Below are 14,093 nucleotides of genomic sequence, written 5' to 3' on the forward strand. Positions count from 1 at the left end.
TTCATGTTTTTATGGAATTATTTTCTATTTTAGCAATGCCAATCTTGATTGCACAACTTTCCAATAGGCATGTATGTTGAAACCCATATAGGGCATAAAGCACAATCTCGACATGCATGGCTTAATATTTTAGAATATGACTATTGATAGGATCAACAAGGTATTTCATATAGTTGGCAACGTTCACACAACTCTTCTATTCATTTTGGGAATATAGGCAAGAAATGTTGTAAACGACTAGATTTTATTGAATTTACGCCTCTTCCTCAACCAAAAGAAGTATTATAACCAAATAGATTTCTCAATCTTCTAAATTTCATTTAAGAATATCCATGTCATCATGACATAGGGAGAAATTTAAACGCAATAAAAAGGGAACCTTGTATAGAACTTAAACGATCCCCTTGCTTTGATTGTTTTCACAAAACAATCTAGAGAACTTGAATATGAATAGTTCCCATTAGCATCGAGTTGCATCTTTTGTATCTAAGTCTTAACATAAGCAAAGGGAAGACTACATGCAGGTGCGAAAAATTACTAACAACACTTGCACTAAGCATAGTTGTAACTTCAGAAAGGCCCATAGTGTCCTAGAAAAAAAATTCTACATATTGATCATAAGAATCAAGCATGCCCATATTTAAGATCATTGCTTGGAAAATTGTCGGACTGCCCATTTCCATAGGGATAGAACTCCTTCATCATTAACAATATGGTATAGTGCCTGGAATGCATTTTTCTAATGTCACCGTTGGGTAGCATGGAAAGTTACATTATCCTACATGCGAATGATAGCTAAATCTCCAAGACTTCTAACACATGCCTTAGTAGCTCTTGTTATCAATGCATAAAGAGCCTATTGGAATATCGACGTCCTCAGTTTGGAGTAGCTCGTTGAGGTTGTAGAGAACCTAGACAAGGGTTTCAGAGAACGGGCGATAGATGACCACGACTTCTTGAGTGTGGTGGACCTTAGCAGAATTCACTAGCTTCATGGTGATGGCTGCACATAATACTCCATACCTATCTACCACAACAATCATGGATATGTGATCATAACACACAACGTAATGCATAACCTTGTAATGTGAAACCTATATGCATTTGTTTAGATAAGGTTGAGTGTTGTAGAGATGGAAGATGTAGAGGTTTGGAATGTGACAAATGAACACATAGTGCAAAAAGAGAAATAGAACTTATATCTTTTAGAGGTCACGAAAGGGCATGAAAAAGAGTAATAGAAGAAAGATATAGTCTTGAGGAGCGTTAAGGATTTCATAGCTGCTTAAAGTGGGACATCTGACAAATTTAGAGGGGGGATATTTGATAGGTTTCTAAGAATAACATGCCTTGATACTATTGTTGGAATGAGAAACCATATATGAAAGATAAGTGCGAATTACTGTATTATTAACATAGATGTTACATATAAATACATTGTCTGATCATTGAATTCATCTTACAAGGTCTCTTGGACTCACCATGATGGTTCACCTTCCACACCATAACCCTAGCGGATTAGGTGTCCAACAATTTGAGAGTAGAATGTATGTCTGAGCTACACAAAATAACACTATATCTTAGTGAGGATGTTGTTTTCATAACACCTAACTTGTCTCTAAAGAAGATTAATCTTTCCTTCCCCAAAGCTTTCATTATTATATCCTCTCCTTACTCATTTGTGGGTATATATTGTAGCTAAACAATATTGAGCTACACACAAACCCTAATGAAGTGGCATCTGATGGCTTTATGCTTGGACCTATCATGAAACACAAAATTCTTTGAAAACCTAATGCAACTCTGATTGTCATAGTGTATCATTTTCGTCTCTATCCTCTGACCAAATAAGACTACTAGAAGATTACGAATCCATATTTCTTTGCATGTAGCCATTCTCCTTGTTATGTAGTCTGCCTCTATAGAACTCAGTGCTACAAAAATTTGCTTCTGGTTGTACCAAAAAACAACGCTTGATCGCATGTAGAAGAAACACCCTGAAGTGTTATTTTGATCTACTATGTTACTTTTCCATTATGCATCAACATAGCCAACCAACCTAACACCATCAACTCCAACATACCTAATTTCATAATCGACTATGTTGTGAAAATACCTTAGCACATGTTTAGTTGTAATATAATTCACTCTAGCTCCACCATGAACTAAATGAGAGAGTTTATTGCATAGGATATGTTTGGCCTAGGGTTAACCAGATACATGAGAGAGTCTATCAATTTCGTTTATTAGGTGGGTTATACCTCCTTCTCCCTAGATGCATATATATACTTGCAATTAGTGATCTGGGTGTACACATAGCTCTACAATCCTCCATCCCAAATCTCCTAAGGATCTCAATCCAGTATTTCCCTTGTCCAAGGAAAATCATGCCATGTGTCTTCCATACCTCCATGCCTATAAAATAGTGCATGATCCCCAATTCCTTCATCTGAAGCTCAGCTCAAATATCCCTCTTGCACTCATTTATGATCCCTAGTGAACTTGTAAATAAAGAGTCATCCACATATAGGACAAGAATGATTACATCACCCCCAAATACCAAGTAGTATAAGTTCAAGTCTACCTTACTCTTAAAAGATCCCATGCTTTGCAAGTATATTTCTATGTGCTCATACCATTCCCTAAGAGTCTGCTCGATCCCATACAAATATTTCTTCAACCAACACATATGGTTCTCTCTATTTTATGCCACAAAACCCTTTGGTTGTTCATTGTACTCCTCCTCCTCTAGTTCGCCATTCAAGAACATTGTCTTTACATCCATCTAATGGATGTAGCATCCAATATGTGTTGCTTATGAGATCACGACTTGTATAGAAGTGTACTTGGCCTCAAGATAAAATGTATCCTCATAATTTATTCCCTCCTTCTAAGAAAACCCATTGCCCATGAACCTAGCTTTGTATTTCTCGATGCTGCCATCTGCACCATGCTTGATCTTATAGATCCAACGTGATCCAACCACCACCATCTCTGTAGATTTCTGTATATCCTCCCACATATCATTCTACATGATTAATGAATACCCCTCACCCATTGCATTAAGCCACAAATGTTTTTTTGCATCCTCTTGATATTTGGAAGGCTCACTATCTACTAAATGTCTAACCAACACCATGTAGCCATTTTACCTCTTTGGTTTGCATTTCTTATTCCTACCCATCCTAGGAGTCCCCTCATAATCCTAAGCATCTGTAAGTTTCTATTGAACCTCTCATTTCTCCTTATTAAGACTGGAGTTAGGAATATCCACCTCCATGTCCTCCTGATGCATCTCCCTGATCTACTACATCTGTTACTCCATACGTTTCAAGGCCTCAATAACACTTGCACCTAAACTCACTCTCGTGATGGTCACTATACTCATGCTTTGCTGATGCCCCTGATTTTGTTGCTAAACTCTAGGATCTTCTCCTGTCTGCTCACTCTAATATTTAGCTATTGGGAAATTTTTATATCTCTTGTATGTCTTATCCTCCACGAACTCAGCATCTTGCCTGATTATGATCCTCCTAGCTCTTGGGATGAAGATCCTATACGCTTTAGAGGTTTCATTGTACCAAATGAAATAACCTTACTCTGCAGTTTGATTTAACTTTGAACGTGTCTCCCCTAGAATATGACAATATTCTAGGTAGCCAAATATTCTAACGTCATTGACATTTGGCTCTTCCCAGTGAATCCCTCCTCTAGTGTCATATTTCCAAGCGCTCTACGTGGGAGCCTACTATGAATATAAGGAACCATACTGCATTCCTCTACCCATAAATAGCATGGGAGATCTTGGTCATACAGTGTTTCATGTGCTACCTCTGAAATAGACTAGTTCTTACTCTCAGCAACCCCATTCTGCTATGGGTTGTAAGGAATCATCCACTCTATCTTGATCCTTGCCTTGGTACAAAACTACTGGAACTCTTTGTTAGTGTAGTCATCTTCATTTTTTGACTAAAGATTCTGGATATTTATGCCTTTTGTATTCTCCACTAAAGCCTTAAACTCCTAAAAGTGACTGATGGCCTCATCCTTGGCCTTCAATAAATAGAAGCTCATGTCTTCCTGGAGAAATCATTGATAAAAGTAATGAATACTCATATTGCCTAAGATATTTCATCAACATCAGCCTACATATATATGAATGCGCTAAGTCAAGTATCCCCTACAATCTATTGTCACTCCTTGGAAAAGTTTCTTTCACAAACTTCCCCAAAACACATCCTCCCCACACATCATCATGCTTTGTGCTCACCTCTGGAACACCTGTCAGCATCTCACAAAGGAATCTAAGTGTTCCATGATGAATGTGTCCCATCCTCCTATGCCATATCTCCCCCTAATATCTCAAATTATTACTGCTAACTAGTTCCTTAGGAGTGTCCATTTGTATCTTATACAACCAGCGTCTCCTCACTCTGAGCGTTATAGGTGAACTCAATCTTTGTGCTTCAACAACACTTGCAAGCCTCTAAATATAACATCATAAAAAATTTCCTAATGAACTGATATGGAGATAAAATTCATCCCTAAGTGCGGCACGTGCAACACATCATGAATAGGAATTTCTTTTCCATTCTCCCTTTGAAATAATAGTCCCTCTGGCTAGGTCTCACTTGGGCTTATTCTGCATCTAAATCTGGAACTTCCTCCTCCCTATAACTAGAGAAATAATTTCTAACTCATTTCATATGAAATGATGCTCCATTGTCTATATAGAAAGAACCCTGTAAAGTTGAGCTAGACATGCAAGTTATCAATGTAAATTCTTGTTCCATCGTGTTGGAGAGCTCATATGCATTTGTTGAATATGTTACTTACTTCTTTCCCTTCTTCTTGTGAAGAAAATCGTTGACATAGTATCCAAATTCATGATAGCCATAACACTTAACATTCAATAGGTTTTTCTTCTTCTTCTCTCCTTTGGAGTCAGATCCTTTGTTGGACCCCTTCTTTGCCTTTCCCTTTCTTGTTAGGGTTACATTATCCTATGCCACCACCTTTGGTGCCTTGTCGCTACTATTTGTTCCATTGACCAAGTTGAGCATAAGTTGGTTCATCCTAAAATTATATCTCACCCATAAATCACTTGGACAAACATACTCCATTCCTTGGAAAACCCATTTAGTGTTATGCACACTAGCTCATCGTCACTAGGCTTGTCTCCTACTATAGTTAACCCATGTTTGTAAAGTTAAACTCTAGTGAGGCAGGAAGTGGCATCTTCTACTTTCTGCTACTTGATGGTCCTCAGCTTCTCTTTGAGAATCATCTTCCTATTCTCTGAAGTTTTGTGGTATAGGTTTACTATGGCATCCCACATCTACTTTGTTTATTCCATATCAATGATATGTAGAACACTATGGTCCATCAAGGATAATCCTCTTTGCTTTGGAATTTTCTTTCCTATAGGTTTCTAACTATTGTGAATTTGTTGGTACGGAAATCACATTCGCCACATACAGCTTCAGCCCAAATTGATCTAATAAGAATGAAATTTTGGCTTTCAACGCGCCAAAATCGGAGGCTCCATCCAACTTGTCCTAATCTCTCAATCTTGTTGTGGTCATCTCTAGAAATCTACGAAATGTAGAAAGCTCAAATAAATTGGAGAAATAACCAAATAATTTGAATTGGGTTAAAACCATTGACTTTTTTATTCATGTGCTTGTATAGATCCTCCTTTTTTCCTCAAATTTTCTTTGATATCATATAAATTTTTTAATATTGTTTCACTTAGCTGATTATTATTCTCTTATCAATTGATCATTTGTCTTCCATAAAATACTTGTGGAAAATACTAAATAGAACACAACTGCAACTTCGTTGAAAAATATATAACCATGTGAACTAAGGAAACTATGCACACACACGCACATAATGAACACCAATATTTTTGGAAATATGTCCCTGGAAAGCACCCAAAGGGAAAACTAGTTCTACATATGAGGGTTTTATTATTAATTCTTTAGAAAATTAAAGAGTACATCAACTAATTTTCTCACACTGGAAAAGAACGGTAATTTTTTCCATTGGAAAAATTGATCTGGAAACACAAAGGTCCCTTCTACAAAATATCATGACCTCTTGCCTGTAGTTATCACTAGAAACTATGGAAATTCTAATGGCCCTCTCTAGCACTTGTGCAACGTCGGAAAATTATTCTTGCAACATCTTATTCTACCTACAACTCGACTCAGAAACTAATACTTCCTCTGGTAATTATATTTGGCCACTAGAAATTGAAATACTTCCCAAATATGCACACTAGCTAACTTTCACTGACTAATGTGGCCTCTATTCCATTCTCTCAAAATTTTAGAATGTTATGAAGAATTCCTCTGGAAATCTTTCTTCAATTTTTCTAGATGAAAACCCCTATTACTGGTGTCCTTTCACTGCCTTTGTGCCCTTACTCTCACTACAATCTATGTCTCTGAGTGTTCTCCAAATGCCCTTCAATTTCCCCTTATAATCTCTCATTGATGAATCAACAACCATGATCTAATCACAATCGATGGCTATGATCATCTTCATCTCTTTGCATGATTTTTCCAGAAGTCTCTAGAGGAAAATCGATTTTCCCTAATTAATATTGATTAATTAATTGATTTCCCTAAGTTAAACTTGGGAAAATTAATTAATTGCTTAATTAAATCTAATCAAGGTCTTTTCTCACAAAACCTTTTTCGAGAAAATATGTTCCCTAGCCTCATAGACACAATCTAATACTAGAACACCTATCCAAGCTATGCAAACTATCATAAAGGGGGCCAAACATAGGGGTAAATGGTGCAAGGGTTCATAGAGGCACGAATAAGGCTCTAAGGTATAGGGGATAGGGAAGGAATAAGATCCTAGGGAAATATTTCCAGGGGTATAAGGGGTGAGGTCCGAAGGGGGACTATGGCCCTAACGTGAAGGTGATTAAGGTATAGATGTCATGGTAAACTTGATTTAATGAAGCAATCAAAGTTGTTAGGTCCACAATGGTGGTTTTAGGAACATGGTTTTGGTGGCCCATGGTATTAGAGACAATAGTTTACCTGTAGTGTCTCATTTAAAAGGCCTTGGGATTATCCATTATAATTTGTTTTATTTAAGAAAAGGGTTCAATTGGATTTTGGACCAAGAATATAGATCTATTAGTCCAAGTTAGTTTTCCCATAAGGGTTTTCAAGGTAAAAAACATGTTTATGTGTTTATCTTGTGTTTGTTTATTTCTCTTGCATTATCTTTACTTTTGATAGTGGTATCAAATCCAAGGGATCATGACCTAGGGAAGTACATGGTGGTTGCAAATGATAACATTGAGATCAAATTTGATAGAGAAGCCCCAAGAAATAATCCAATGTGGAGTTGATCATGGAGTGCAAAAATGACTAGCATACGTGGATTAATTGTGAGTTTCATGTGGATGAGAGAGTATACATGGAGATTGTGACATAATCATCTTAAGAATAAATAGAGGTCTAGAAAAGTGATATGCGTCCATAGAATCGAGATTTGGTGAGGAGAACAATTGGTGTGAGCAGGTGTGAAAACTTGAGACAATGGTAGCATAAGTTCAAGACAACAATAAAAAATAAAAAATAAAAAAATGAATTACTTTGGATATGGAATTAGTTTAAATTACATGCATATGGATATATGGTCGTAAGAATTGGTTAGGCATGCATACCTCTACCGATAAATTCTTGGAGTTAACCAAGGTGGGAAGAGAACATGCAAATTCCCCAGTTGAGTTTAAAGGGGTGATGTTAAGGTAAACTTGACTTAGTGAAAGAGTGAAAAGTTGTTAGTTACACATTGGTGACTTTGGGCACATGTTTTTGGGAGCCCATGGTATTAAAGCCTACGGATTAAATGTAATGAATCCTTTAAATGGATTAGGTATTCTCCATTGTAATGTGTCAAATTTTAATGGTTGAACCAAGATGTTGGCCAACTTGGCTGCTTTTAATTCAAGGCATAGTTTAAGCCATATAATAATAATAGATCTATTAGTTGGTTTTTCTCAATTTGGGTTTTCCAAGATAAAATTTGTGTATTTTATATGTTATTGTTGCTATAATTATTTTCTCTGGTATTGTCTTTACTTCTATCGAAAGAGGTGGGAAGTCCCAAGGGGGAGTATCTTCCTATCATGAAGGTGATTAGCGTAGAGGCAAGGTCATTTCTGGTGGGTAAACCTATTTTTAATTGCACATACGCATATAAGCTTTCTTTGGCACATTATTTTAAACGTACCATGTGAATGCTTAGTGAAAAAGCATGGATGTGTTCCTAGAATCTGCATGCACTCTAAAACATGTATGCGTTCTATTAGCATATATGGTTAATCATTTGGTTATCTTGGCTTAGGTTTAGGGTGATAAAAGTGATGGTTTTGGCTTCAAATACATTAAAACATCCATTTTTCTAAATACCACTCAATAACTCTATTTTTTATGCTATTTTTGTATATGCTACACAAATCCATCAGTAGTAAAATTATAGACATATAAAAGTGAATATGAAAATTCCAAGTATATAATTTATTTAAGAAATGATATTGTTTCAACTATTTATAATATATGTTGTATCGACTTATGTTAGAATCTTAAAATGCATACATCTATGATTCCTATTATAACCTTGTATCTCCTTAACCATTTCTAAAATAAGTTATATGCCACACTAGTATAACCTAAAGTCTACAATCTAAAAAAAAATGTTTAATAATATTAAGGTACTCATACATGCACTAACGTGAGCCTTAAAATTAATTTCAAGGATATAATAATTTTAATAATTTTAAAACATACACAAAATGAATGTTACACATTTATAAAAAAATAGCCTTAGACTATAATAATGTGTTCTCCACAATTTTACAAATTTGTTAAGGAAAATCCATCAGTAAGATACTCAACACTTGTACTAATGGAAACATGTGCATTATATTTTACATGAAAAATAGCATGCCATTATTCCTACATTTTTCCATTATTTAGGAGAATTGTTATTTATAGCATGTCTATTTTTAGAAGATGACATATTCATAGTATGGTCATTTTTAGTAGGAGTTTCCATGAAGGATGACAAACGACAGTGACTAGGAAATAACATGGTAGCTACATGGCATCCAGAGCACACTTGATTGGATATATTTTTCTCCTAGATAAGTATGCACCCGCCATAGAGACTCCAGTTGTATTCTTGGATTTCAATATTATTATTCTAAACTTTATCGCCTTGAGACTTTAGTCCTGTTTTGGAAACTAGTTCTATTTTTTAAGTTTAAAGGGCTATAAAATTTCCCTCATATGCATAATGTATAATACCATGGGTTTCCAAAACCCATTGGGTATGTGTTATATTTTTTGCACGGTTTTAGACACACGATTTTTTGTTTTGCCAGTTTTTATGGTGATGGTGTTCCATCCCATGGTTTTTTAATTCCAATTAAGGAATTAACATTGTAATGTAATCCTACTCAATGGTTAGTGGTTTTAGAGGTCGGTTCTATATATTATTGTAAATAATACAATTGATTCACGACAAAATTAGAAATGTTATGTAAAACTTCCTGTAGATTCACAAGCTCATGCAATTTACTAAAGCACAAGACAAGAATCTACTTCTACTTTCAACCAGCGGAAGCCAATAGATTGATGAAAACAATATGAAAAAGAAGAAGATAAATTAGTGGCACATAACACAAGATGTATCTAGGGAAATCCACTGCTCAAAACCTCGCTATCTGTATTGCATATATAAAAAATATGAGCGAAGATACAAAGCTTGTTCTCACTAGAACAATTCTGCACAAGTATACTCAACTCTCAGCTCACAAGATAGCTCTTAGCGAACACTTAGCCAATTCTATAGCTCTCCAAGCCCCTAATCTCTTTCATCATTCCTAGGATGAATAGCCTGTATTTAAATGGAATTCATGCTTCTAAAACTGCGCAATCCAAACATAGGTCCTTATGTGATTGGATGCATGATGTTTACAACTCAGTAAATCACACAAGTACATTGTCCATGCACTCTAGTCTCAACTAGGTCTTTCTCATAATCGACATGCATGAGTTTCTGATGAGGGAATCTTCCGTTAACTAGAGTGACACTTGTGGATGCACTAAGCACCAACTGACTGTTAACTCTCTATTAGTTCTTCAAACAGTTTGGAACTAATTTAACTTAACATAACTCAGTAAATTGAATAATATAATTACAACTCACAATTAAACTCATACTAGATGCCTAAAATTTAGGGAGAACATATGAATGACTACAGAAAGAGTTCCAACTCTAAATTCCTAATCTAATTAACTTAATTAAACTTAATTAACTATTTACAAGTTGTTATGAGAATAGAATTAGATTTTAATTCTCATTTTAATTTAAGGACAAATTAAACTGGAATTTCTTGTTGCCATTTCTCAACATGTTACTCCAAATAATTTGTTGGTTTTGTAGGTTTGGGTTTCTAGGGTAAATCTTTATGTAATATGTGCATTTGTCATCATTTACATTTTTTTATTATTAAGAATATATGTGTGCATTGCATTACCACAAAAGGTTTAAAACTTAGAAAAGCCATGGTCTTGAAAAGTAAGAAAAGTTTCGGTAAAAATCACATCATCACAGTTTTTTCGATGTGTTTTGAACAATCTATAATTGTTAGAATATAGATGTTAATATTGAAAATAATTAATCAAAAGGAAAATTTTAATGAAATGAATATCTAAAAATAAAAATAAAAATAATCTTTGGGTCAAACTTAAATAATCGAAATAATTAATTCTAAACACTTAAAAATAAATAAAAGTAATAAATAGTCAAACTTATAATAATAATAATAATAATAATAATAATTAAATAAATAAATAGCTAAATAAATAAACCAATAATGAATAAAATAAAGTAATTAATCATTTATTAGTAGTCAAGATAAAAATACAAATAAATAATAAGAATTAAGAAACTATATATATATGAAATAAATAAAAACTTAAGAATCCAATAACTGTTAATTTTTTAGCGATAATCTCTATTCAGATTGCTTGGACTCCTTTCAATCTCTATAGATTCCCTAAACTTACGGTGATGGATATGATCTATCTTAGCAATGACTTGGGCGTCTTCCATGTATATGTGGTGTTTTGTATTTTCTGCATGTTCTGCTAATGCTAAGGAGCGGGTCCTCCCATGATTGATGTCTGTCGCATGCTCCCTAATCCTCTGATTTATTGAGTAGTTATTTTCACTGGCATAGGGTGTCTCGAATGAATAAGGGATTACATAAACACCTTTCATATTCTTAGGGTCCACTGGGTCTTTTACAACCATGGTCTTATAAACCATCATTGATAGATTCCACTTTTATATTAATTAAATTCTTATTTTATAGGAATAAGTGCTATTTTGAGGAGGGATTATACCTTACTTTCTCGGATGGAAAGAACACTTCACTTGCCTTGTTATATGTTTACTTTAGTTCTCACTCTATTTCAGCATACTTAACTATGTTTATGGCACTACTAAATTTTTGGCTAGCTAACCCCATTCTTGGGCTACTTAACTAAAACTAAAATGGGAGTTTATTTTTGGTTTACATGTACATGCAATAAATAAGAAAACCTAGTTCCCATCGTTCCTCTCTCCAAGCGAGTGTTATAAATATGTACTCATGGAATTAAATGAAATACAAGAAATTTCATTGGTCTCTTGACTACTTAAATTGAATTGGTCTCTTTGCCTCTTTGGTCTAAATAGTGGTCTCTTATTCTTTCTTCTTTCTCTTTGTTTCAAGCTTTCAATTCTTAGTGTTGCTTATTTTTCATAGCTAAATTCTTGTATTATTGTGATCAAAATATAATAGAATCATCCCTCCAAGTTAATAGATTGTTCGTTTTCCATGTTTAGATTGTCATTAATGTTTCGTGAGAAACCACCATTAGCTTACATGCACCCCATGGTTAAAATGGACATTACTTTTGAAACATGCTTTGAAAAAAATATTTGAAAGTTGAAACAAATAGCCCTAATCCAAAAGTATCATCAAATTTTATTTATGTGGATGATTAAAAGAAATCAGTTAAATTGAAGCACGAGTGATACCTCCACTCAATGAACTTTGCAAAATTATAATTTTTTCCTATGATCTCCTATTGGTGAATGATTTTTGTGGTGTGTAAAAGAGAGAACATTATTTCAAACAAATTGTTCAATGCTTAGCTTCAAAGAAAATTTTGTCTCTTTTATAACTTGTGAAGTACCAAATATCTCTCTAGTAAAGAGATGTTAACTGCCCACTTTCAAACTTGTGCACCTTGAAATTGGATTATGATAGTTGCATTGAATTCATAATCCCAAAAATCCTATAAGAGGTCTATTCTAGAGGTAAAAGAACTTTTTTTGTCATGACCAAAATTCTAATGAGAAAACATTTTTAATTAGATTCCAAACCATGTTTTAAATGATGCTCTACCTAAATTGAAATTTTCTAGCTTATCTATTATCTATATTATATAGACTTTTAGGATGATAACTAAAAGTACCATTATTCATCTAAAATTAAGAAATTTTAATATGTGAAAATAGTCCACTAACCTCTAGATCAAACCTAAATACCATCAAAGGTTTATGCAAAAATACAAAGAAAAAATTTCAAACTTCTTAAGCAAAGAGAAACATCCTTTGAGGTGAGTCTTGAATCAAAAATATTAATCATTACTCATGTAGAATTAACAAAAACATCATTAAATGAGTGTCATTATGGATGCCAATCCATCATGTGTCACTACTAGCTTCAACCAATAAGCCAAAATAAAAATTAGTGCTCAAACAAGAGGCCCATTCTTAAAAAATAGTTGATGACTAACAAAATGGTGAAGCATAAAGAATCACCCAAGAAAGCGTGGCACATCATCCCTCACAATGTCGAACTAGGTGGTTGTTGATGATGGCAAAAGTATGGAGATACAGTTGAAGATGATGATAATGCTAAATAACCATGAGAGAAACACTTCAGTGTGGCTAGCTCCAAGCTCTATAAAACAAGGCTAGTCCTGAAGGTAAACCCTAGTAACATTCTAAGAAGAATATTCGCAAAAAGCGTCACTACTCAAAGTGCAAAATAAATATACCAAAAATAAAAGCAATGAAAAAAATTACAAACAAAGTGTGAAGAATAATATGTCTTTAACAACTTGATCCATATGCTAAGGAGGCAATCCCAATTAAAAATAAAAACAATACAACCCATGTGAAAAAATAAATAAAGCTATGATTTATAAAATGCAACCACAATAGGAAACTTGCTCCTCCTTCATAGGTTCATAGGTTCCAATATAGAACGTGTTAAATGCATGGCTGGAAGATAGGGAATTCCCCTCCAAGCACTTAGTAGAATATCTTTGGGAGGATTGGAAGAAGAGTGAATTCAAATGGAGATTTTTCCTCTTTTTTCTCTTTTTCATGGGTGAATTTGATAGTTGGAATTACTCTTAACAACTCATGGTGTAAACTTTGAAGAACGGCACTCTTGCTCTAAGGTTTTTCCCTCCTTTCTTCTCACTGGAATCATTATTCATTCATTTCATGGTACTTGTTATCCGATTCTATTCTATTTGGCTATTTTTTCATTGTTATGAAATGTGGGCACTCCTATTCATTTTTTATATTGGAAAAACAATTTGTTAAAACATACCATTAATAACCCCTCTTCATCACATTCAAACCCTCACATTAAACAACTTACAAATAATTGTTTGCACATTCAAACCCTCGATGAAATAACTTACAAATAATTTTTTTAAGTAAAAAAATTTATAAAATTAAAACTAAAATTATGATTTTAACTCTATGTTTAAATAAATTTAAATTTCATAAAATAAACAACAAAAATTTAAATCCATCCATCATCATGGTCAATAAAATAAGATTTATATTCTATTTAATAATAATTAAAAAAGTGAAATGACAATGCAAAAATACCTCCATGAAATTATAAATGACAATAATGGATTACAGTGAGAAAAACCAATCTATTAATCATTCGTGAATAAAACAATTCCCTTTTATTT

General features: G+C 33.8%; 1 pseudogene; it reads right to left on the bottom strand.

Annotated features, from left to right (window-relative positions):
* Positions 1–282: 282 nt before the first annotated feature.
* On the bottom strand, positions 283–995 carry LOC149138525 (mitochondrial dicarboxylate/tricarboxylate transporter DTC pseudogene; annotated as a pseudogene).
* Between the last annotated feature and the right edge of the window lie 13,098 nt (positions 996–14,093).

This window comes from Pinus tabuliformis, chromosome X, assembly GCF_031772625.1.
Source record: "Pinus tabuliformis cultivar Carrire ecotype Pingquan chromosome X, CPIR1, whole genome shotgun sequence".
Taxonomy (NCBI): Eukaryota; Viridiplantae; Streptophyta; class Pinopsida; order Pinales; family Pinaceae; genus Pinus; species Pinus tabuliformis.